At 45.0% G+C, this 23,315-nt stretch overlaps 1 protein-coding gene and 1 long non-coding RNA gene across 4 annotated transcripts in view; both read right to left on the bottom strand.

The window, feature by feature from the left end:
• Positions 1 to 23,315, bottom strand: part of PIK3CB (phosphatidylinositol-4,5-bisphosphate 3-kinase catalytic subunit beta) — a 254,144-nt gene that overhangs the window by 215,311 nt on the left and 15,518 nt on the right. For all 3 annotated transcript variants that reach the window (XM_074405842.1, XM_074405841.1, XM_074405843.1), the window contains one exon: positions 22,220 to 22,306. The gene's annotated coding sequence lies outside the window, so the exon portion shown is untranslated. The remainder of the gene's footprint in view (positions 1 to 22,219; positions 22,307 to 23,315) is intronic.
• On the bottom strand, positions 8,876 to 14,054 carry LOC141585642 (uncharacterized). Its single transcript, XR_012519234.1, has 2 exons — positions 12,617 to 14,054; positions 8,876 to 9,758 (listed from the first exon to the last, which is right to left on the bottom strand). It is a non-coding gene; the product is annotated as an uncharacterized LOC141585642 (long non-coding RNA).

The raw sequence follows: 23,315 nt of genomic DNA, 5'->3' as shown, positions 1-23,315 counted from the left end.
AGATTGCTTGAGCCCAGGAGTTTGAGGCTGCGGTGAGCCCTGATCCTGCTACTGCATTCCAGCCTGAGCAACAGAACAAGATCCTATCTGGAAAATTTTAAAAAATAGGCCAGGTGCGGTAGCTCATGCCTATAATCCCAGCACTTTAAGAGGCTGAGATGGGAGGTCACTTGAGGTCAGGAATTTAAGACCAGCCTGGCCAAAATGGTGAAGCTTATTGAAACATGTCTTTACTAAAAATATAAAATAAGGCCAGGTGCAGTGGTTCACGCCTCTAATCCCAGCACTTAGGGAGGCCGAGGTGGGTGGATCACCTGAGGTCGCGAGTTCGAGACCAGCCTGACCAAAATAGAGAAACCCCATCTCTACTAAAAATACAAAATTAGCCAGGCGTGGTGGCACATGCCCGTAAGCCCAGCTACTTGGGAGGCCGAGGCAGGAGAATTGCTTGAACACGGGAGGTGGAGGATGTGGTAAACTGAGACTAGGCCATTGCTTTCCAGCCTGGGCAACTCCATATCAAAAAACAAAACAAAACAAAACAAAATAATTACCTGAGCATGGTGGTGCATGCCTGTAATCCCAGCTACTTGAGAGGCTTGAGCCTGGGAGGTGGAGGTTGCAGTGAGCCTACATCACTCCACGGCACTCTAGCCTGGGCTACAGAGTGAGACTCTTAAAAAAAGAAAAAGAAAAAAAGGAGGCCAGGTGCAGTGGCTAACATCTGTAATCCCAGCACTTTTCGGGGCCGAGGTGGGCGGATCACTTGAGATCAGGAGTTCAAGTCAAGCTTGACCAACATGGAGAAACCCTGTCTCTTAAAAATACAAAAAAAATTAGCCAAGTGTGGTGGCGCATGCCTGTGATCCCAGCTACTATGGAAGCTGAGGCAGGAGAATCGCTCGAACCCAGGAGGTAGAGGTTACAGTGAGCCGAGATTGCACCATTGCACTTCAATTCAGCCTGGGCAACAGAGTGAGAATCCGTCTCAAAAAAAAAAAAAAAAAGGAAAGAAAGATAAAAAAATAAAGCAAACATCTCTTTGACCAGCTTAATCTCACAGGACCATTTTCATTTCTCTCTTTTTGTTTGTTTAGACAGGGGTCTCACTTTGTTGCCCAGGCTGGAGTACAGTGGCACCATCATAGCTCACTGCAGCTTTGAACTCCCGGGCTCAAGCTATCCTCCCACCTCAGCCCCTGGAGTAGCTGCAACTACTGACGTGTGCCACCATGCCCAGCTAATATTTTAAATTTATTTAGGCCAAGCACGGTGGCTCACGCCTATAATCCCAGCAGTTTGCAAGGCCGAGGCGGGCAGATCACCCAAAGTCAGGAGTTCAAGACCAGTTTGACCAAGATGGAGAAACCCCCATCTCGACTAAAAATACAAAATTAGCCAGTCCTGGTAGCGCATGCCTGTGATCTCAGCTACTTGGGAGGCTGAGGCAGGAGAATTGGCTTGAACCCAGGAGCCAGAGGTTGTAGTGAGCTGAGATCGTGCCATTGCACTCCAGCCTGGGCAACAAGAGCAAAACTCCATTTAAAAAAAAAATTATTTAATAGAGACAGGGTCTTGCTTTTTTGCCTAGGCTGGTCTCGAACTCCTGGCTTGAAGCAATCCTCTTGTCTTGGCTTTCCAAAGTGCTCAGGTTACAGGCATGAGCCATTGTACCCAACCTGCAGGACTATTTTCCATTTCTGTAGTTGTAGCTGTTACTTTTGGCAGAGGGATAAATGATAATTAATTAGAAAGCAAAGTGGGTGCCCAGGGAAAAATCAAGGCCAGAGACCTGTAGCCATGTTATTGGTGTAGTATAAATGAGGATCGTGGCAGTGTGCTGGCCAAACTTCTGCGTCTATTGACATTGAACAAATAAACTCTTGTTTTACCAAATCAAAGGCAGAATGTGCTGACTGAGCCTTCTTTTTTACTGGAGATGGAGTCTCGCTCTTGTTATCCAGGTTGGAGTGCAGTGGCATGATCTCAGCTCACTGTAACCTCTGCCTCCTGGGTTCAAGCGATTTTCCTGCCTCAGCCTCCCAAGTAGCTGGGATTACAGACCTGTGCCACCATGCTCAGCTAACTTTTGTATTTTTAGTAGAGATGGGGTTTCACCATGTTGGCCAGGCTGGTCTCGAACTCCTGATCTCAGGAGATCCATCTGCCTCAGCCTCCCATAGTGCTGGGATTACTGTCGTGAGCCACTGTGCCTGGCTGACTGAGCCTTCTATACCAGGAAAATTGTATTGAATTTCTCTCTGTGACACAAAGGTTAGAGCAACAATATATAACCTTACAGCTCTGGCACTAAGATTATACTATATTGGATGTGAAAAAACAGATTTCCCTGCATTCAAATGACAGATTTTATTTGTCAAGTTTATGTATCTTTATGTAAAAAGATGGAAGGGATTTTTTTTTTAAAAGCAAAATCCAGACATCCTGTCCTTAAGGAGTTTATAATCCAGCTGGAGAAATAATGTCAGTCCAACTAGAATTATGGATCATAGAACTAAGAAATGTTTTACTTTGAAGGTTGCCTAGAGACCCGTCTGGTCTGAAATTCCCTACCAAAGTGGAACTCCCCCTACAAGGTACTTTGCAAACAGTCTTTTCAACTTTATACCAAGATTTCTCTAGGGAAGAACACACCATTAATTAAATTAATTAATTAATTATTATTTTTTTGAGATGGAGTTTCTTTCTTGTTGCCGAGGGTGGAGTGCAATGGCATGATCTCAGCTCGTGGCAACCTCTGCCTCCCTGGTTCAAGCCGTTCTCCTGCCTCAGCCTCCTGAGTAGCTGGGATTACAGGCATGTGCCACCACACCTGCCTAATTTTGTCTTTTTAGTAGAGACGGGGTTTCTCCATGTTGGTCAGGCTGGTCTGGAACTCCCAACCTCAAGTAATCCACCTGACTCAGCCTCCCAAGGCTGGGATTACAGGTGTGAGCCACCGTGCCCGGCAAATCAATTTTTTTTTTAAATTTGGAAAACTAATATATACTTAAAGTGACACATTTAAACAATATGGCAGAATGAGTATAAAAGTCAAACCTCACCTTGAAACTGTCACTTCTGCTTCCCCACTGTCTCTGAAGGACTATCACAGAATGGTAAGGATGGCTATTTTTTTTTGAGTCGGAGTCTCACTCTGTTGCCTAGGCTGGAGTGCAGTGGCACGGTCTCAGCTCACTGCAAACTTTGCCTCCCAGGTTCAAGCTATTCTCCTGCTTCGGCCTGCCGAATAGCTGGGACTACAGGCACTCGCCACCACACCCAGCTAATTATTCTATTTTTAGTAGAGACCAATTTCACCATATTGGCCAGGCTGGTCTCAAACTCCTGACATTGTGAACAGCCCACCTTGGCCTCCTAAAGTGCTAGGATTACAAGCATGAGCCACCTTGCCTGGCGAGGATGACTATTTTCTTTCTTTCTTTTTTTTTTTTTAATAAAAATTGAGATGGGGTTTCATCATGTTGGCCAGGCTGGTCTTGAACTCCTGACCTCAGGTGATCCACCCACCTCGGCCTCCCAAAGTGCTAGGATTACAGGCGTGAGCCACAGTGCCTGGCCTGAGGATGACTATTTTCTATACTGTGCAAACACATATATGAACATTTATACTCCACACTTTATTTTTATTATTTATTTATTTATTTATTTTTTGAGACAGAGTCTTGTTCTGTCACCCAGGCTGGAGTGAAGTGGCTCAGTCTAGGCTCACTGCAACCTCTGCCTCCCGACACCCCATACTTTAAATTTTAATCTATTTTTAACATTAAATAACATGTGTGTATTATAAAGTCAAATAAAATAAGAGAATATGGCCAAAACTCCCTCTTACAAAAAATGGTGAGATCTTCGTCTCAAAAAAAAGAAAAAAGAGAGAGAGAGAATATACAATGAAAAGAAAGTCTCTTAAGTTTCTTTCATCTCCTACCTTTCCCTCCTTCACCTCAGTTCTCCTCCCCAACAGCAATCTCTGTTGCTACTTCCATGTGTATCCTTCCGGAAATAGTCTATGCATTTTCAAGGCTTGTAAGTTTGTTGTGTGTGTGTGTGTGTGTGTGTGTGTGTGTGTGTGTGTGTGTGTATTTTTGATACAGAGTCTCACTCACTCTGTCCCTCTGTCACCCCGGCTGGAGTGTAGTGATGCGATCTCGGCTCACTGCAACCTTTGCCTCCTGGGTTCAACCAATTCTCCTGCCTCAGGCTTCCTAGTAGCTGGGATTACAGGGGTGTGCCACCATGTCTGGCTAATCGCATTTTTAGTAGAGACTGGGTTTCACCATGTTGGCCAGGCTGGTCTTGAACTTCTGACCTCAGGTGATCTGCTCACCTTCGCCTCCCAAAGTGCTGGGATTACAGGCATGAGTCACCATGCCCGGCCTATTTTTTTAAATGCAAGTATTAGCATACAATATAGAGTATTTTTCCCTTAAGAATATATTTTGGGGCCTGGCACGGTGGCCAATGCCTGTAATCCCAGCACTTTGGGAGGCCAAGGCAGGCAGATTACTTGAGCCCAGGAATTTGAGACCAGCCTGGGCAACGTGGTGAAACCTCATCTCTACAAAACCAAAAATTAGCTGGGTGTGGTGGCGAGTGCCTGTAGTATTAGCTACTCAGGTGGCTGAGGTGGGAGGATCACCTGAGCCTGTGAGGTCAAGGCTTCGGTGAGCCATAGGCTGGCCACTGTATTCCACCCTGGGTGACACAGTGAGAACCTGTCTAAAAAATAAATAAGCCGGGCCCGGTGGCTCATGCCTGTAATCCAAGCATGTTGGAGGCCAAAGCGGGCGGATCACCTGAGGTTGGGAGTTCAAGACCAGCCTGACCAACATGGTGAAACCCCGTATTAAAAAGAAAAAAACAAAAAAAGAATAAATAAATAAATAAATTAATTAAAAAGGCCGGGCACAGTGGCTCATGCCTGTAACCCCAGCACTTTGGGGGGCTGAGGCAGGTGGATCACTTGAGGTCAGCAGTTCCAGAGCAGTCTGGCCAACACGGTAAAACCCTGTCTCTACTAAAAATACAAACATTAGTCGGACATGATGACCTGAGCCTCTAGTCCCAGCTACTCGGGAGGCTGAGGCAGGAGAATTGCTTGAACAAGGGAGGTTAAGTTTCAGTGAGCCGATATTGTGCCACTACACTCCAGCCTGGGTGACAGAGCAATACTCTGTCTCAAAAAAAAGAAGGAAAAGAAAGGAAAAAAATATATATTTTAGACATCAAACTATTACATACAGTTGTTTTATTGATTTTAATAAGTGCATAGTATTTCATTGTATAGATATATCATAATATATGAAATAAATATCTTGTATATGAATATTTTGATGTTTCCAATTTTTTGCTATTACAAACAAAGCTGCAATGAACAACTGACAATGTGTCTTTTTTTTTCCATGAGTGTATGCAACTTGTAGGATAAATACCTAAAGGCAGAATTGCTGTGGATCAAGGGGCATATTCATTTGTCATTTTTTTTTTTTTTTTTTGAGACGGAGTTTCGCTCTTCTTACCCAGGCTGGAGTGCAATGGCGCGATCTCGGCTCACCGCAACCTCCGCCTCCTGGGTTCAGGCAATTCTCCTGCCTCAGCCTCCTGAGTAGCTGGGATTACAGGCATGCGCTGCCATGCCCAGCTAATTTTTTGTATTTTTAGGAGAGACGGGGTTTCACCATGTTGACCGGGATGGTCTCGATCTCTTGACCTCGTGATCCACCCGCCTCAGCCTCCCAAAGTGTTGGGATTACAGGCGTGAGCCACCGCGCCCGGCCTTTTTTTTTTTTTTTTTTTTTTTTTGAGAAGGAGTTTCGCTCTTGTTGCCCAGGCTGGAGTGCAATGGCGCGATCTCGGCTCACCGCAACCTCCGCCTCCTGGGTTCAGGCAATTCTCCTGCCTCAGCCTCCTGAGTAGCTGGGATTACAGGCACCCGCCACCATGCCCAGCTAATTTTTAGTATTTTTAATAGAGACGGGGTTTCACCATGTTGACCAGGATGGTCTCGATCTCTTGACCTCGTGATCCACCCGCCTCGGCCTCCCAAAGTGCTGGGATTACAGGCTTGAGCCACCGCGCCCGGCCTCATTTGTCATTTTGACAGACATTGCCAATGGCATTCAATAGAGGTTGTACCAATTTAAACTCCTTCCATCAATGATGAGATACTTTTCCTCTATTCCTATCAGGATATTAAGTACATTTGTTTTTAACCTTTGCCAGTTTGGTAGGTCAAAAATTCTATCTAGCTGTTTTTGTCTGCCCTTCTTTCATTATGAATGAAGCTGAACATCCTTTCATAGACATAAAGGTTTTGTTTATTTTTCTGTACATTATCTGTTCATATCCTTTACCTGTTTTCCTATTTGTTACTTTTCTTGTCAATGTATTTGTTGTATTTCACTTAATTTAAATTTAAGTGCAGGCGAGGTGGCTCATGCCTGTAATCGAAGCACTTTGGGAGGCTGAGGCTGCCGGATCATTTGAGGTCAGTCACAGCAGTCACTTGAGACCAGCCTGACCAACACGGTGAAATCCCACCTCTACCAAAAATAGAAAAATTAGCTGTATGTGGTGGTGGGCACCTGTAATCCCAGCACTTTGGGAGGCCTAGGCAGGTGGATCACCTGAGGTCAGGAGTTTGAGACCAGCCTGGCCAACATGGTGAGATCCTGTCTCTACTAAAAATAACAAAAATTAGCCAGGCATGGTGGTACATGCCTGTAATTCCAGCTTTTTGAGAGGCTGAGGCAGGAGAATCGCTTGAATTCGGGAGGTGGAGGTTACAGTGAGTCGAGATCACACCACTACACTCTAGCCTGGGTGGCAGAGCGAGACTATCTCAGATAAACGAATTAATTAATTAGTTTTAAAAACTTCCTGCAGGCTGGGCGCGGTGGCTCATGCCTGTAATCTCAGCACTTTGGGAGGCCGAGGTGGGTGGATCACGAGGTCAAGAGATCGAGACCATCCTGGCCAACATGGTGAAACCCCGTCTCTACTAAAAATACAAAAAAAATTATCTGGGTGTGGTGGCAAGCACCTGTAGTCCCAGCTACTCGGGAGGCTGAGGCAGGAGAATTGCCTGAACCCAGGAGGAGGAGGTTGCAGTGAGCCGAGGTCTCGCCACTGTACTCCAGCCTGGTGCCTGGTGACTGAGTGAGACTCTGTCTCGAAACAAACAAACAAACAAAAACTTCCTGCAGTTTGTTACTTTTCTTATGACTTTGATCATAATATTCTTCTCCATGTAGGAATTAATTATCTTTTTTTTTGGAGACAAAGTCTCACTCTGTTGCCCAGGGTGGAGTGCAATGGTGCAATATTGGCTCATTGCAACCTCTGCCTCCTAGGTTTAAGTGGTTCTCCTGCCTCAGCCTCTGCAGTAGCTGGGATAACAGGTACCTGCCACCATGCCGGGCTAATTTTTTGTATTTTTAGTAGAGACGGGGTTTCACCATGTTGGTCTCAAACTCCTGACATCAGGCAATCCACCCCTCAGACTGAGGAAACACCCCCTCAGTCTCCCAAAGTGCTGGGATTACAGGCTTAAGCCACTGCTTAAATTTATTAACAATTACTTTCTTTCTTTCTTTCTTTTTTTGGAGACAGAATCTTGCTCTGTTGCCCAGGCTGGAGTGCAGTGGCGCCATCTCAGCTCACTGCAACCTTCACCTCCCAGGTTCAAGCAGTTCTTGTGCTTCAGTTTCCTGAGTAGCTGGGACTACAACAAGGGTGCCATGAAGCCTGGCTATTTTTTTGTATTATTTGTAGAGACAGGGTTTTTTGTTTTGTTTTGTTTTGTTTTGTTTTGTTTTTTGAGACAGAGTGTCACTCTTGTTACCCAGGCTGGAGTGCAATGGCGTGATCTTGGCTCACCGCAACCTCTGCCTCCTGGGTTCAGGCAATTCTCCTGCCTCAGCCTCCTGAGTAGCTGGGATTACAGGCATGCACAACCATGCCCAGCTAATTTTTTTTTTTTTTTGTATTTTTAGTAGAGATGGGGTTTCACCATGTTGACCAGAATGGTCTCGATCTCTTGACCTTGTGATCCACCCACCACGGCCTCCCAAAGTGCTGGGATTACAGGCGTGAGCCACTGTGCCCGGTGAGACAGGGTTTTGTTGTACCTGAGCGAGTCAAGGAATGCACCACACTCTGAGATTAGATTATGAATCCTTTATTATGTCGGTGACAGAGAGGTGGCCAATGCCCAAAATTCTCTTGGCCCCTAAGAAAAAGTTAGGTGGTCTTTTATACCCCAGTTTTAAAGGGGAGGGGGAAACTAGCTAAAGCAAATTTTTCACAAAAGCAGAGTAAGCAAAAAGTTAAAAGGTAAATGAGTCCATGAGAAATAAAACAGTGCCAGGTGCAAGGGGTAACGTTGTCATAAAAGACATACAACTTATAGATAATAGAGGCTCTGGGCGCTCGACAGCACCTGCATTCCCAGGCTCTGCTGGTACCACTTAACTTGGCCTCTTATCAACAAATGCATTCCTGGAGGTGCCCAGTGTCAGCCTGCCCCAGCTACATACTATAGTTACATACTTAATGGTGGGAAAATAACTAATATGAAGAAGCTAAGATGGAGTCTGTACAGCTCAAGGAACTAACATAAAACCTGAACAGCTTTTAGTCTGAGAAAGAGAGAGTTAGTTTTGGCTGGCAAAAAAAGCAGGTTATCACAGTTTCACCATGCTAGCCAGGCTGGTTTTGAACTCCTGAGCTGAGGCCATCTGCCCGCCTCGGCCTCCCAAAGTGCTAGGATTACAGGTGTGAGGCATTGAGCATGGTCTAGTAACACTTTCTTTTACAGTTTCTTATTTTATTTGTTTATTTGTGATTTGTGTGATTTCTTTTTTTTTTTTTTTTTTTTTGAGACGGAGTTTCGCTCTTGTTACCCAGGCTGGAGTGCAATGGCGCAATCTCGGCTCACCGCAACCTCCACCGCCTGGGTTCAGGCAATTCTCCTGCCTCAGCCTCCTGAGTAACTGGGATTATAGGCACGTGCCACCATGCCCAGCTAATTTTTTGTATTTTTAGTAGAGACGGGGTTTCACCATGTTGACCAGGTTGGTCTCGATCTCTTGACCTCGTGATCCACCAGCCTCGGCCTCCCAAAGTGCTGGGATTACAGGCTTGAGCCACCGCGCCTGGCCTTTGTGTGATTTCTTTACCATACTGAGGAAAGCTTGTCCACAGCAATCTTGTAAATATCTACAAAAATTCTCCCGTGTTTTCTAGTAATTTTGTGCTTTCACTTTTCACATTTCAATCTTTCCTCCTTAAGTAGTTTATGTTGATACAAAGCACGAAGGATTGATCCAATTTACTTTTTTTCTAGATGGCGTTCCAGATTTCCCAGCACCTTTTATTGAATAATCCATCTTTTTCTCCTGAAATAAAATATCACCTTTATATTAAATTTATGTATTTATTTATTTTTGAGAAGGAGTCTCGCTCTGTTGCCCAGGCTGGAGTGCAGTGGTACCACCTTGACTCACTGCAATCTCTGCTTTTTGGGTTCAAGCAATTCTCTTGCCTCAGCCTCTGGAATAGCTGAGATTACAGGCATGAGCCACCATACCCAGCTGCTATTTTTTTTTTTTGAGTCACAGTTCCGTTCTGTTGCCCAGGGTGGAGTGCACTGGAGCGATCTCAGCTCACTGCAACCTCCATCTCCTGGCCTCAAGCCATTCTCCCGTCTCAGCAGCAGGAGGAAATCTTGAGCCCATCTAGAAAAAAAGTAAATTGGATCAATACTTCATGCTGCTCCAGCCTCCCAATTAGCTTGGATTACAGGCACCTGCTACCATGCCTGGCTAATTTTCGTATTTTTAGTAGAGATGGGGTTTCACCCTATTGGCCAGGCTGGTCTTTAACTCCTGCCCTCAGGTGATTTGCCCACCTTGGCCTCCCAAAATGCTGGGATTACAGGTGTGAGCCACCGTGCCCTGCCATACCCAGCTATTTTTTATATTTTTAGTAGAGATAGGGTTTTGTCATATTGGCCATGCTGGTCTGGCTTGAACTGTTGACCTTAATTAAGTGATCTGCCCATCTTGGCCTCCCAAAGTGCTGGGATTATTGGCGTGAGCCACTGTGCTTGGCCTAAATTTTTTTTTTTTTTTTTTTTTTTTTTGAGACGGAGTTTCACTCTTGTTACCCAGGCTGGAGTGCAATGGCGCGATCTCGGCTCACCGCAACCTCCGTGTCCTGGGTTCAGGCAATTCTGCCTCAGCCTCCTGAGTAGCTGGGATTACAGGCACGTGCCACCATGCCCAGCTAATTTTTTGGTATTTTTGGTAGAGACGGGGTTTCACCTTGTTGACCAGTATGGTCTCGATCTCTTGACCTTGTGATCCACCCGCCTCGGCCTCCCAAAGTGCTGGGATTACAGGCTTGAGCCACCGCGCCCGGCCGGCCTAAATTTATATATATATGTGTGTGTGTGTGTATATATATGTGTATATATATACATATATAAAATATATTTGTACATAGTTATTCATATATAACTTTATATAAACTAAAATTATATATTTATATTTAAAATTTACATACATAATATATAAATATGTATTTCTGGGCTTTAATTTTTTTTTAAATGTTTTTCAGCTTCTGGTACTTAAGGCAAATAATTTTGTTTTATTGATCTATCTGCATGGTCATGTCCCTGTACCCTATTATTTTATTTATTACTTTAATTTACTTTAATTAATTTATTTATCTTTTGAGACAGTCTTTTTGTTGCCCAGGCTGGAGTGCAGTAGTGTGATCTCAGCTCACTGCAACCTCTGCCTCCCAGGTTCAAGTGATTCTCCGGTTTCAGCCTCCTGAGTAGCAGTGATTACAGGTGTGCACCATGATGTCCAGATAATTTTTTGTATTTTTAGTAGAGATTGGGTTTAACCACGTTGGTCAGGCTCATCTCCAACTCCTGATCTCACATGATCCAGCCGCCTGGGCCTCCTAAAGTGCTGTGAATACAGGTATGAGCCACTGTGCCCAAACTATACTCTAGTATTTTAACAGTCATGAAAATTGCTTGAGGCCAGGAGTTCTAGACAAGCCTGGGCAACGGAGCGAGACCCTGTCTCTACAAAAAAACTTTTTTTTTTTTGAGAGGTAGTCTTGCTTTGTTGCCCAGGCTGGAGTGCAGTGGCTCAATCTCAGCTCATTGCGATCTCCAACTCCTGGGTTCAAGCAATTCCCTGCCTCAGCCTCCCCAGTAGCTGGGATTATAGGTGCCCACCACCACGCCTGGCTATTTCTTTTTTATTTTTAGTAGAGACAGGGTTTCACTGTCTTGGCCAAGTTGGTCTTGAACTCCTGACCTCGTGATCCACCCACCTCAGCCTCCCAAAGTGCTGGGATTACAGGCATGAGCCACCTCGCCTGGCTTGTACTCAGGGCATCTATAGGAGAATGGCTTATAGGAGACTCCAGGCTGGTCTACAGAGCAAAACTTAAAAAAAATTTTTTTAAATATTTTAATCCTGACTATATTAAATATATAGATTAATTTCTTGTGAATTGACAGCTTTATAATATTGAGTCTTTCTAGCCAATATGCATATTTTCCACCTTCTACCACCTTGGTTTTTTTTTTTTTTTTTTTTTGATAGGGTCTTTCTCTGTTTCCCAGGCTGGAGTGCAGTGACACTAACATAACTTACTGCAGCCTCGATCTCCTGGGCTCAGGTGATCCTCCTGCCTCAGGTTCCTGTGTAGCTGGGACCACAGGCATGGGCCGCCACACCCAGCTAAGTTTTAAAATTTTTTGTAGAGGTGGGGGTCTCAACTTTGTTGCCCAGGTTGTTCTGAACTCTCAGGCTCCAGGGATCCTCCTGCTTTGGCCTCCCACAGTGCTGGGATTACAGGCATGAGTCACTGTGCCCAGCCCAGCTTGTTTTTAAAAAATTTTTTATTTTTAAACTATATAACTTTTTTTGTTTTGTTTTGTATAGATAAGGTCTCACTATGTTGCCCAGGCTGGTCTCAAACTCCTGGGCTCAAATGATCTGTCCACCTTGGCCTCCCAAAGTGTTAGAATCATAGGTGTGAGCCACTGTGCCCAGCCTGTTTCATTCTCTCTCTCTCTCTCTCTTTTTTTTTTTAAACGGAGTTTCGCTCTTGTTACCCAGGCTGGAGTGCAATGGCGGGATCTCAGCTCACCACAACCTCCACCTCCTGGGTTCAGGCAATTCTCCTGCCTCAGCCTCCTGGGTAGCTGGGATTACAGGCACATGCCACCATGCCCAGCTAATTTTTTGTATTTCTAGTAGAGACAGGGTTTCACCATGTTGACCAGGATGGTCTTGATCTCTTGACCTCGTGATCCACCCGCCTCAGCCTCCCAAAGTGCTGGGATTACAGGCGTGAGCCACCGTGCCCGGCGTATTCTTTTTTTTTTTTTTCATTCTCTTCTATCCCCAGATACTTACGTATACAGTGCCCTGCACATTACAGGAGGCACTTGATAATGTTTGTTAAATGAATAAGTGAATGGACTCCCTACTCTAGATCTTACACAGGATAGTTTTCATGACCTCAGTTCTCACATTCCAAAATAACGTGTATCTTCACTTACCCACATCTCACAACCAGACTTCTCAGTCCAATTAAAGGGATTCGGGAGCAGTTGTTGGGCCCGTTATGACTCCTGCGAACTGCCCTGTCTCCCACTTTTCCTTCTGGCCATAGAGAGACCACGGGACCTTATCTACCCCCTTGCAGAATTCAGATACACTGTGTCTGCAGTATTCTCGGAAACCAGCCAGTTTAGTAACCCTATCAACAACGGAAATGAGGTTAGCTTGGGAGGAAATGAGGTCAGTTTGGCAACTGATAGTGAGGCATTGAATAATGCGGGAGTTAGTGGCAGTCTGAGTTAATGCAAGTCATGTTGCAAGGAAGTGCAGTAAGAAGATGAAATGGAGCCGGGCGCGGTGGCTCAAGCCTGTAATCCCAGGACTTTGGGAGGCTGAGGTGGGTGGATCACGAGGTCGAGAGATCGAGACCATCCTGGTCAACATGGTGAAACCCCGTCTCTACTAAAAATACAAAAACTAGCTGGGCATGGTGGCGCATGCCTGTAATCCCAGCTACTCGGAAGGCTGAGGCAGGAGAATTGCCTGAACCCAGGAGGCGGAGGTTGCGGTGAGCCGAGACCGCGCCATTGCACTCCAGCCTGCGTAACAAGAGTGAAACTCCGTCTCAAAACAACAACAACAACAACAACAACAACAACAAAAAAAAAAAAAAAAAACGGGGCTGTGAGGTGTGCAGGGCAATTTGGGCTGAACAAGGGAAGACCCTGTAAACTGACGATTGCTTGCTTTGTACATGCCCTGGGCAGGTGAGCGCATAGTGGAGGACTTCTGAGTCCTCCCAACCTAGATGCAGTTCTCTTAGGGCATCTGTAGGAGAACAGCTTTGGCTAAAATCAATTAGCACCATATATTGGGTCTCTCATGCCCTCGTAAACATTTGTTATCTTTAGTCCACCCAGTATGCCCGCTAAATGGGTAATCGTATCCATTTCACAAAGAATGACGCTGAAGTTTAAATTACTAAAGGATCTGCCCAAGGTCACAGAGTGCAAATCTAGAGCTTTAATGAATTCCTTTCCAAGTAGACATTGGTTTGAATCTATCTACTGGGGTATACAGTGTGTGACCAATTCTGAAATATTATATTTAAGTCTTTGGAATTATTCTTGTCAATGGACCACATAACAGAAGTAGAAGGGAAGAGTCAATGTAGAACTACAGAAAAAAATGTAGGATGGTTATCAAAGATGATCAGCATGTTTAAATTTTCATGTGTCATTTTCCATCAAAAGTTAATAAGCATAAAAGCTAATCAGGCCGGGCGTGGTGGCTCACGCCTGTAATCCAAGCACTTTGGAGGCAGGCAGATCACCTGAGGTCGGGAGTTCAAGACCAGCCTGACCAACATGGAGAAACCCCTTCTTAAAAAAAAAAAAAAAAAAAAAAAGCTAATTAACAGAATATACCCATACATGAAAATAACGATGCTGTTGATGCCAATGAGGGATACAGTTGTGCTCATTAACCCGCTTTATCTACATCTTTCCTGAATTTATAGAAACGGATGCATTTATAACCTGAAAGAACAGAAGCCAATTAGGATTATGATTCCATGTGGAAGACATTTAATATTTTAATTATAGGCTCATATCTTCTCATTTCTTTTGGACATTCTCTCCTGTCCCTCCTTAGCCCCTAGTTCTGCACCAGGATGTCTGAACTGATACGAAGGGAAAGAGTGCAGTTCTTGGGAGGGGTAGCTGGGAGATGTGGTCTGAAGACTGCCAACAATTATTCTTCCATTCACTTGTAGGAACTTGTCTGAGAGACAGCGGAGTTGATAGCTAGAGAGACGCACAGACAAGAGAAGACATGGAGGAGAGGGAGCCAGACTCAGCTTCAGTTGCCCTTGAGGCTCTTTCTGTGGTTTGTCAAAGCTAGTTGAGTTGGATTTCTTTCACTTGCAGCCAAGAGTAGTCTGACTTTTCTTTTCTTTTCCTTCCCTCCCTCCCTCCTCTTTCTTTCCTTTCTTCCTTCCTGCCTTTTTTTCTTTCTTCCTTCCCTCCTTTCTTTTTTTCCTCAAATATTTATTGACTAGATGACACTTTTCTTACTCATTCCAAACACCTCAACCACTGGCCTTCTATGCGCTGTTTGTGGCTCACTCCCTTGATCTGTCTACTCACTGTGTGTTGATGTTGGTGTGTGAGTCTCCGCTCATTCTTTCTTGGAGTCTCTCTCCTTGCCAGTTTCCTTCCCTACCAGCAAGTTATTCTTGAAAACTAAGTTTTAATACTTATTTGGCTGAAATAAGGTTAATTCTACATTTTAAGTTGACCTCACTTTTTTTTTTTTTTTTTTTTTTTTTTGAGACAAGGTCTCACTCTGTCGCCCAGGCTGGAGTGCAGTAGAGTGATCGCTGCTCAGTGCAGCCTCATCCTCCTGGGCTCAAGTGACCCTTCCACTTTTGCCTCCCCAGTAGTTGGGATTATAGAAGCACGCCACTACACCTGGCTAATTTTTTAATTTCATTTTTTTGTGGAGATGGAGCTGTCATCGTGTTGTGTTGTCCAGGCTTATCTCAGACTCCTGACCTCAAGTGATCCTTCCACCTAAGCCTTCCAAAGTGCTGGTATTACAGTCATGAGCCACTGTGCCCTGCCAGGGAGAGTATGTTTCTGTTGGAATAATTATCAGGAACGTCTGCAGTTTCTTCTTATTTTTTTTCTTTGAGATGGAGTTTTGCTCTTGTTGCACAGGCTGGCGTACAATGGCACGATCTCGCCTCGCTGCAACCTCCTCCTCCCAGGTTCGAGCAATTCTCCTGCCTCACCCTCCTGAGTAGCTGAGATTACAGGCATGTGCCACCATGCCAGGCTAATGTTTTGTATTTTTAGTAGAGACGGTGTTTCTCCATGTTGGTCAGACTGGTCTGACCTCAGGTGATCTGCCTGTCTCACCTCCCAAAGAGCTGGGATTACAGGAGTGAGCCCCTGTGCCCAGCCTGCAGTTTCTTAAATGTGAGGACAGATACCTGTATTACTTAATTAATTCATGCTCAGGAACTATTTTTTTCCTTAAAAGGTGACTATAAAGGTAAATTTCCATAAAATTACCACACAACGCACTTCAAAATCAAATATATTAATGGAGTCATTATTTTAGATTATTGTGCCTTTTCTCCACTCCCTTGGTGAGAATAAGCAAATTTGACTACAGAAGCTCAATACCTTCGCCACCAACCACAAACATAGTAGCACTCCTTACTATAGTAGGAGAACTGAGGATGTGAAGAGGTGACAAGTTCCTGGCCTCATAGAGACCTTGGCCATTCCAAAGAGGAATCTGTTTTTATTTTTTGAGATAAAGTCTCGCTCTGCCACCTGGCTGGAGTGCAATGGCACAATCTCACATCACTGCAACCTCCACCTCCCAGGTTCAAGTGATTGTCCTGCCTCAGCCTCCCAAATATCTGGGATTACAGGCACAAGCTACCATGCTTGGTTAATTTTTGTATTTTCAGTAGAGACAGGGTTTCACCATGTTGACTAGACTGGTCTCGAACTCCTGACCTCAAATGATCCAACCTGCCTTGGCCTCCCAAAGTGCTGGGATTACAGGTATGAGCCTGTGCAAGGCCTCAACGATGAATCTTATTGTAATAGTTTTTCATTTATAAATCAGCATGTGTTTCCTAAAGGCACTTTCTGGGGTTCAAGCAATCCTCCCATCTCAGCCTCTCAAGTAGCTTGGACTAGAGGCACAGGCCACCATGCTCGGTTAATTATTTTTAAATTTTATTTAATTTTATTTTTTGAACCATCCAGGCTGGAGTGCAATGAAATGCCCGGCTAATTTTTGTATTTTTAGTAGAGAAAATACTGGGCATGGTGGCATGCACCTGTCCAAATAAATAAATAAAATAATTGCACAATATTTCATATTACAGATTTTCAACTTCATCAGATTTTTTTTCAAAACGTGCACACCACCAAGTCCAGCTAATTTTTATAGAGAGTGGGTTTTGCCATGTTGCCCAGGCTAGTCTCCAACTCCTAAGAGCTCAAGTGATCTTCTTGTCTCAGCTCTCTTAAGTCCTGGGATTACAGGCATGTGCCACCTCGCTCAGCCACAATAAATTTTTATCAGTGGTTTTATCTTGGTATTGACTAGTATTGAATGATATTGACTGGTATTGAATGGTACTGACTCTTGGGTGAAATGACACTTTCACTTCCTTTTTTTTTTTTTGAGACAGCATCTTGCTCTGTTGCCCAGGCTGGAGTGCAGTGGCAAGATCTCAGCTCACTGCAACCTCCACCTCCAGCCTCCCAAAGTGCTGAGATTACAGGTGTCAGTCACCACACCTGATCTGCAATTATTTCAAAAAACAAGGGAGTTAGTTATTTGTACCCATTATAAAGATCTCCAACACAAGTGAACAAAGTAATAGAACAATGCATATTTTATGTTTCTCTTGAAGTAAAAGAAAATTACATATACATGTACGCCTGTGAATGAAAACATATACATACATGAATTCAAAAACACGGGTTCTTGAGACTTCAGTTTTGAGAAAGGAAAGAAAGGAAAGCAAAAATAAAAAGAAGGAGAAGCTGGAAAAAGAAAAAGGAGGAGGAGGAGAAACAAAAACACAGGTCTTGAAGGACACACAGGTAGCTCTGACGATTTTTGTATCGGGAGAGGAATTGTATAGGGCTGTTCTGGCTGCTGCAGTGCGTTCCCTAGATGCCCCTCTTTAGTACAAACCACTTACTGCAGTTGCTGGGAATATTGCCTGCTGACAGCTTACTACTGCATAGTGCCTCCCCAGACTGCGATTTTAGTTGTGTGTAGCTGCTTTGTCAAGTTTAGGTCCTTGCCTAAGGACAGATTGCATCCAATGACTGATTATTATAGGATATAAATGCATCTTCCCTTGCCCTCAGTTAGGGACAGTTCTGAATTGTCATCCCAGCTTTAGCGCTCCCTGGAGGATTGCTGAAGCCTCTGCTGCAACCGGTTCACAGCCTAACTTCTCTGCGTGCCAAATGCTGCTTTCCTCACTGCCTTACACATGTTTCTGAGAGCAATTCCCAGTGAACCACCTGCACGCAGGTTTGCTCCAGAGTCTAATTCCTGGGGTTCCTGGCATATAATGGGCAATAAATTTGGATGGTGAGGGTAGGTAGGTGAGTTTTTCACATTTTGCTGTCTTTAGTAAACCTGAATAATTTTTTTTTGAGATGGAGTCTAGCTCTGTCACAAGGCTGGAGGAGTTCAGTGGCGCGATCTTGGCTCACTGCAACCTCTGCCTCCTGGGTTCAAGAGATTCTCCTGCCTCAGCCTCCCGAGTAGCTGGAATTACAGGAATGCGCCCCCACACCCAGCTAATTTTTGTATTTTTAGTAGAGACGGGACTTCACTATGTTGGCCAGGATGGTCTTGATCTCTTTTTTTTTTTTTTTTTTTTTTTTTTTGAGACGGAGTTTCACTCTTTTTACCCAGGCTGGAGTGCAATGGCGAGATCTCGGCTCACTGAAACCTCCACCTCCTGGGTTCAGGCAATTCTCCTGCCTCAGCCTCCTGAGTAGCTGGGATTACAGGCACGCACCACAATGCCCAGCTAATTTTTTGTATTTGTAGTAGAGACAGGGTTTCACCATGTTGACCAGGATGGTCTCGATCTCTTGACCGTGTGATCCACCCACCTCAGCCTCCCAAAGTGCTGGGATTACAGGCTTGAGCCACCACGCCCGGCTCTCTTGATCTCTTGACCTCGTGATCCTTCCACTTTGACCTCCCAAAATGCTGGGATTGCAGGTGTGAGCCACTGCATCTGGCCAAACTGAAATAATTTATAAGAATCTATTATATCACTTTATTTTATTTATTTATTTATTTTTGAGACAAAGTTTTGCCTTTGTCACCCAGGCTTGAGGGGAATGGCTCAGTCTCAGCTCACTGCAAGCTCCGCTTCCTGGGTTCAAGTGATTGTCCTGCCTCAGCCCTCAGGTCACTGGGATTATAGGCAGGCGACATCGTGCCTGGCTAATTTTTGTATTTTTTTTTTTTTTTTTTTTTTTTTTTTTTTTTGAGACGGAGTTTCGCTCTTGTTACCCAGGCTGGAGTGCAATGGCGCAATCCCGGCTCACCGCAACCTCCGCCTCCTGGGTTCAGGCAATTCTCCTGCCTCAGCCTCCTGAGTAGCTGGGATTATAGGCACGCACCACCATGCCCAGCTAATTTTTTGTATTTTTTTAGTAGAGACGGGGTTTCACCATGTTGACCAGGTTGGTCTCGATCTCTCGACCTTGTGATCCACCCGCCTCGGCCTCCCAAAGTGCTGGGATTACAGGCTTGAGCCACCGCGCCCGGCCAATTTTTGTATTTTTAGTAGAGATTGTGTTTCACCATGTTGGCTAGGCTGATCTCAAACTCCTGACCTCAGGTGATCCACCTGCTTAGCACCTGGGCCTCCTAAAGTGGTGGGATTACAGGCATGAGCCACCATGCTCAGCCCTAACTTTTATATTTTTAGTAGAGATGGGGTTTCACCATGTTGGCCAGGCTGGTCTTGAACTCCTGACCTCAGGTGATATGCCTGCTTTGACCTCCCAAAGTGCTGGGATAACAGGTGTTAACCACTGTGGCCAGCCTATTATATCACTTTAAATTTGTGTTTATCTGTTTTTTTGTTGTTGTTCTTGAGACAATGTCTTGCTTTTTTGCCCACACTGGAGTCCAATGGCATGATCACAGTCACTGCAGCCTCAACCTCCTGGGCTCATGCAATCTTCCCACCTTAGCCTCCTAAGCAGCTGGTACTATACCTGGCCAATTTTTGTATTTTTTTTTTAATAGAGATGGGGTTTTGCCATGTTACCCAGCCTGGGTGCTTAGATATTACCAACAAGTAGAAAACAATGTTGTAGTAACTGAAAAAAATTTTTTTTGTCTTTTTGTTTTCTTCCTTTTTGTGGAGAATGGGGTCTCACTATATTGCCCAGGAAGGTCTCGAACTCCTGGGCTCAAGCTATCCTTCTGCCTCTGCCTCCCTAAGAGCTGAGATCACAGGCATGAGCCACAGCACCCAGCAACTTTTTTTTTTTTTTTTTTTTCTTTTTTTTTTTTTTTGAGACGGAGTTTCGCTCTTGTTACCCAGGCTGGAGTGCAATGGCGCGATCTCGGCTCACCGCAACCTCCGCCTCCTGGGTTCAGGCAATTCTCCTGCCTCAGCCTCCTGAGTAGCTGGGATTATAGGCACGCACCACCATGCCCAGCTAATTTTTTGTATTTTTAGTAGAGACGGGGTTTCACCATGTTGACCAGGTTGGTCTCGATCTCTCGACCTCGTGATCCACCCGCCTCGGCCTCCCAAAGTGCTGGGATTACAGGCTTGAGCCACCGCGCCCGGCCCCTAACTTTTTAATTTTATTATTATTATAATTATTTTGGACGGAGTCTTGCTGTGTCCCCAGGTTGGAGTGCAGTGGTGCAATCTTGGCTCACTACAACCTCCGTCTCCTGGGTTCAAGTGATTCTCCTGATTCAGCCTCCTGAGTAGCTGGGATTACAGTTGTACAACACCATGCCTGGCTAATTTTTTTGCATTTTTAGTAGAGATGGGTTTTCACCATGCTGGCCAGGCTGGTCTTGAACTTCTGACCTCATGTCCGCCTGCCTCAGCCTCCCAAAGTGCTGGGATTACAGGCCTGAGCCACCATATTATTATTTTTTTTTTGAGATGGAGTCTTGCTCTTGTCACACAGGCTGGAGTACAATGGTGTGATCTTGGCTCACTGCAACCTCCCCCTGCTGGGTTCAAATGCTTCTCCTGTCTCAGCCTCCCAAGTAACTGGGATTACAGGCATAAGCCACCACATCCGGCTAATTTTTGTACTTTTAGTAGAGACAGGATTTCTCCATGTTGGTCAGGTTGGTCTTGAACTCTTGACCTCAAGTGATACGCCTGCCTCAGCCTCCCAAAGTGCTGGGATTACTGGCATAAGCCACTGTGCCCAGCCCATATTATTATTCTTATTATTTTGAGATGGAGTCTCTCTCTTGTCACTCAGGCTGGAGTGTTATGGCATGATCTTGGCTCACTGCCACCTCCACCTCCTGGGTCCAAATAATTCTCCTGCCTCAGCCTCCCAAGTAGCTGGGATTACAGGCATGTGCCACCATGCCTGGCTAATTTTGTATTTTTAGTAGAGATGGGGTTTCTCTCTGTTGGTCGGGCTGGTCTCGAACTCCCAACCTCAGGTGATCTGCCCGACTTGGCCTCCCAAAGTGCTGGGATGACAGGTGTGAGCCACTGCACCCAGCCACATTATTTTTTTTTTAAGAGACAGGGTTTCCCTATGTTGTGCAGGCTGGTCTGGAATTCCTGGGCTCCGGGGATCCTTCTGCCTCGGCCTTCTAAAGTGCTAAGATTACAGACGTGAGACACCATGCATGGTCTATGTTGCAGAAACTTTTAAAAAAGAAATCCTCATGTCCTGCCCACATTCCCACTCAGCAATGTCACTACTGCAGTGCATGAGTCATTTTATTTCTACATACTTCCCTTGAGCAGGGATCATCCACAATCATATTTTTGCCTGGCTTGCTGTGGTGGAAAGTTTCACATGATAATGCAATTATTTATCATAAAGGTGGATTTTTCATTGCTCTATAAAGATAACTAAAAAGCAAGGGATAGCTGAACCAGAACGGGCATTCAGAAAACTGTGACAGCTGTTGTCCCAGCCTTTGGTCTAAAACAGGTTAACTTAGTTGTATCTTCTGAAAAAGGAAATTACGGGAGGAAGTTTGCTTAACGTTACACAGCCTCTTAGCCAAAGCACCAGAACTGGAAACCAGGGTTCTAAGCTCTGGATTCCCAGTGCATGCAGTATTTGTTCCACCAAGAAAGTGACCTTTTTTTTTTTTTTTTTAAACACGATAAACGTGTTTAATGGTAAAACTTAGCACATACCAGCACCAGGAATGTTATGGAGTCGTAGCAGCAGGGTGGCCAAACACCATTCCTACGCCAGCCCCTGAACCAGTAACAGTCGTGGGCTGAATGTGGTGGCTCATACAATCACAGCACTTTGGGAGGCCTAGGCGGACAGACTGCTTTAGCTCAGGAGTTCAAGGCCAGTCTGGGCACCACTGCAACACCCAGTCTCTATAAAATATTAAAAATTTAGCCAGGCGTGGTGGCATACACCTGTAGTCCCAGCTACTTAGGTGGCTGTGGTGGGAGGATTGCTTGAGCCGGGAGGTTGAGTGTAGTGAACTGTGATTATGCCACTGCACTCCAGTCCCTATCTCAAACAAACAAGCCAAACGACCAATTGTGACTGCCCCAGCATCAAAAAACTTGGCTGCTGTGTCAATGTCCCAGGAGACAACACAGGTCTGGAACTCCCATCTGGTCACGTAGAATGGGGCACTGCTGTAGGAAGGCTGTTTAGATAAATGATGTGGCCTATTCAGAAGGGAGGCAGACACAGACCTGAATAGACCCCTAGTACTACAGTAGATCAGACCCTGAGAAATGAGCAGTGCCCCAGGGGTCTGCATTTTTTCAGTTTGCACTCCCACTGAACTGTATCCCCAGCTTGGCCCACAGCATTCACCCTACTCACGGTAACTTAGAAGTTGCGATTTTCTAAATGCCGACGTGTTCTCTGATCAGAATCTTCCTCTGGGTGGGCACAGCAGGCTTCTGTCCCCTGGGTGGAGAGAGGAATTCTTATTGTTGGAGGGAAAGAGAACAGGGAAATCTGCCCAAAGAATTAGCTAGCAATGGTTCTTACTGATCAGTTCCTCTAACTTTCTTCCAGAGTTATAGTTTCTTTCTTTTCTTTTGTTTTCTTTTTTTTTTTTTTTTTTTTTTTTGAGACAGAGTCTCACTCTGTTGCCCGGGCTGGAGAGCAGTGGCATGATCTCAACCCCCTGCAACCTCCACCTTTGGGGTTCAAGTGATTCTTCTGCCTCAGCCTCCTGAGTAGCTGGGATTACAGACACCAGTGACCACACCCAGCTAATTTTTGTATTTTTGGCAGACACGAGGTTTTGCCATATTGAGCAGGCTGGTCTCGAACTTCTGACCTCAGGTGATCTACCTGCCTTGGCCTCCCAAGGTGGTGGGATTACAGGCGTGAGCCACCGCAGCTGGCCTAGAATTCTATTTTCAAGTTTCTCTGTTCAGAAGCTGCTGTAGAACATGGTTCCACTAGCTTTTCATACACATCCATAAAACTTCCCACTTAGGAGTCAGGATCTCAGGTTGGCCAATGAACAATGAACCATAAGTGGAGTGGTTGGAAACTTTCCTCAACGAAGAGGAACTTAAAAATTGAAGAGCCTTTGCTGGTTGATCAAGGGCAATTGTCCTTTATTCTGACCCAAACAAACCTCATGCAGCTCTAATTTCAGAAAATAACAAGTGTTGGTGAGAATGTGGATAAATTGGAAACTTTTTTTTTTTTTTTTAAATGGAATCTCTCCCTGTTGCCCAGCCGGGAGTGCAATGGTGCTATCTTTGCTCACTGCAGGCCCCACCTCCTGGGTTTAAGTGATTCTCCTGCCTCAGCCTCCTGAATAGCTGGGATGACAGGCGTGTGCCACCATACCTGGCTAATTTTTGGTATCTTTAGTAGAAATGGGGTTTCACCATGTTGGCCAGGCTGGTCTCGAACTCCTGACCTTGTTATCTGCCCATCTCAGCCTCCCAAAGTG

This window comes from Saimiri boliviensis, chromosome 9 (genome assembly GCF_048565385.1).
Source record: "Saimiri boliviensis isolate mSaiBol1 chromosome 9, mSaiBol1.pri, whole genome shotgun sequence".
In the NCBI taxonomy this organism is placed as follows: Eukaryota; Metazoa; Chordata; class Mammalia; order Primates; family Cebidae; genus Saimiri; species Saimiri boliviensis.
The sequence above is the reverse complement of the archived record's forward strand: the minus strand, read 5'-3'. Positions and strand labels throughout refer to the sequence as shown.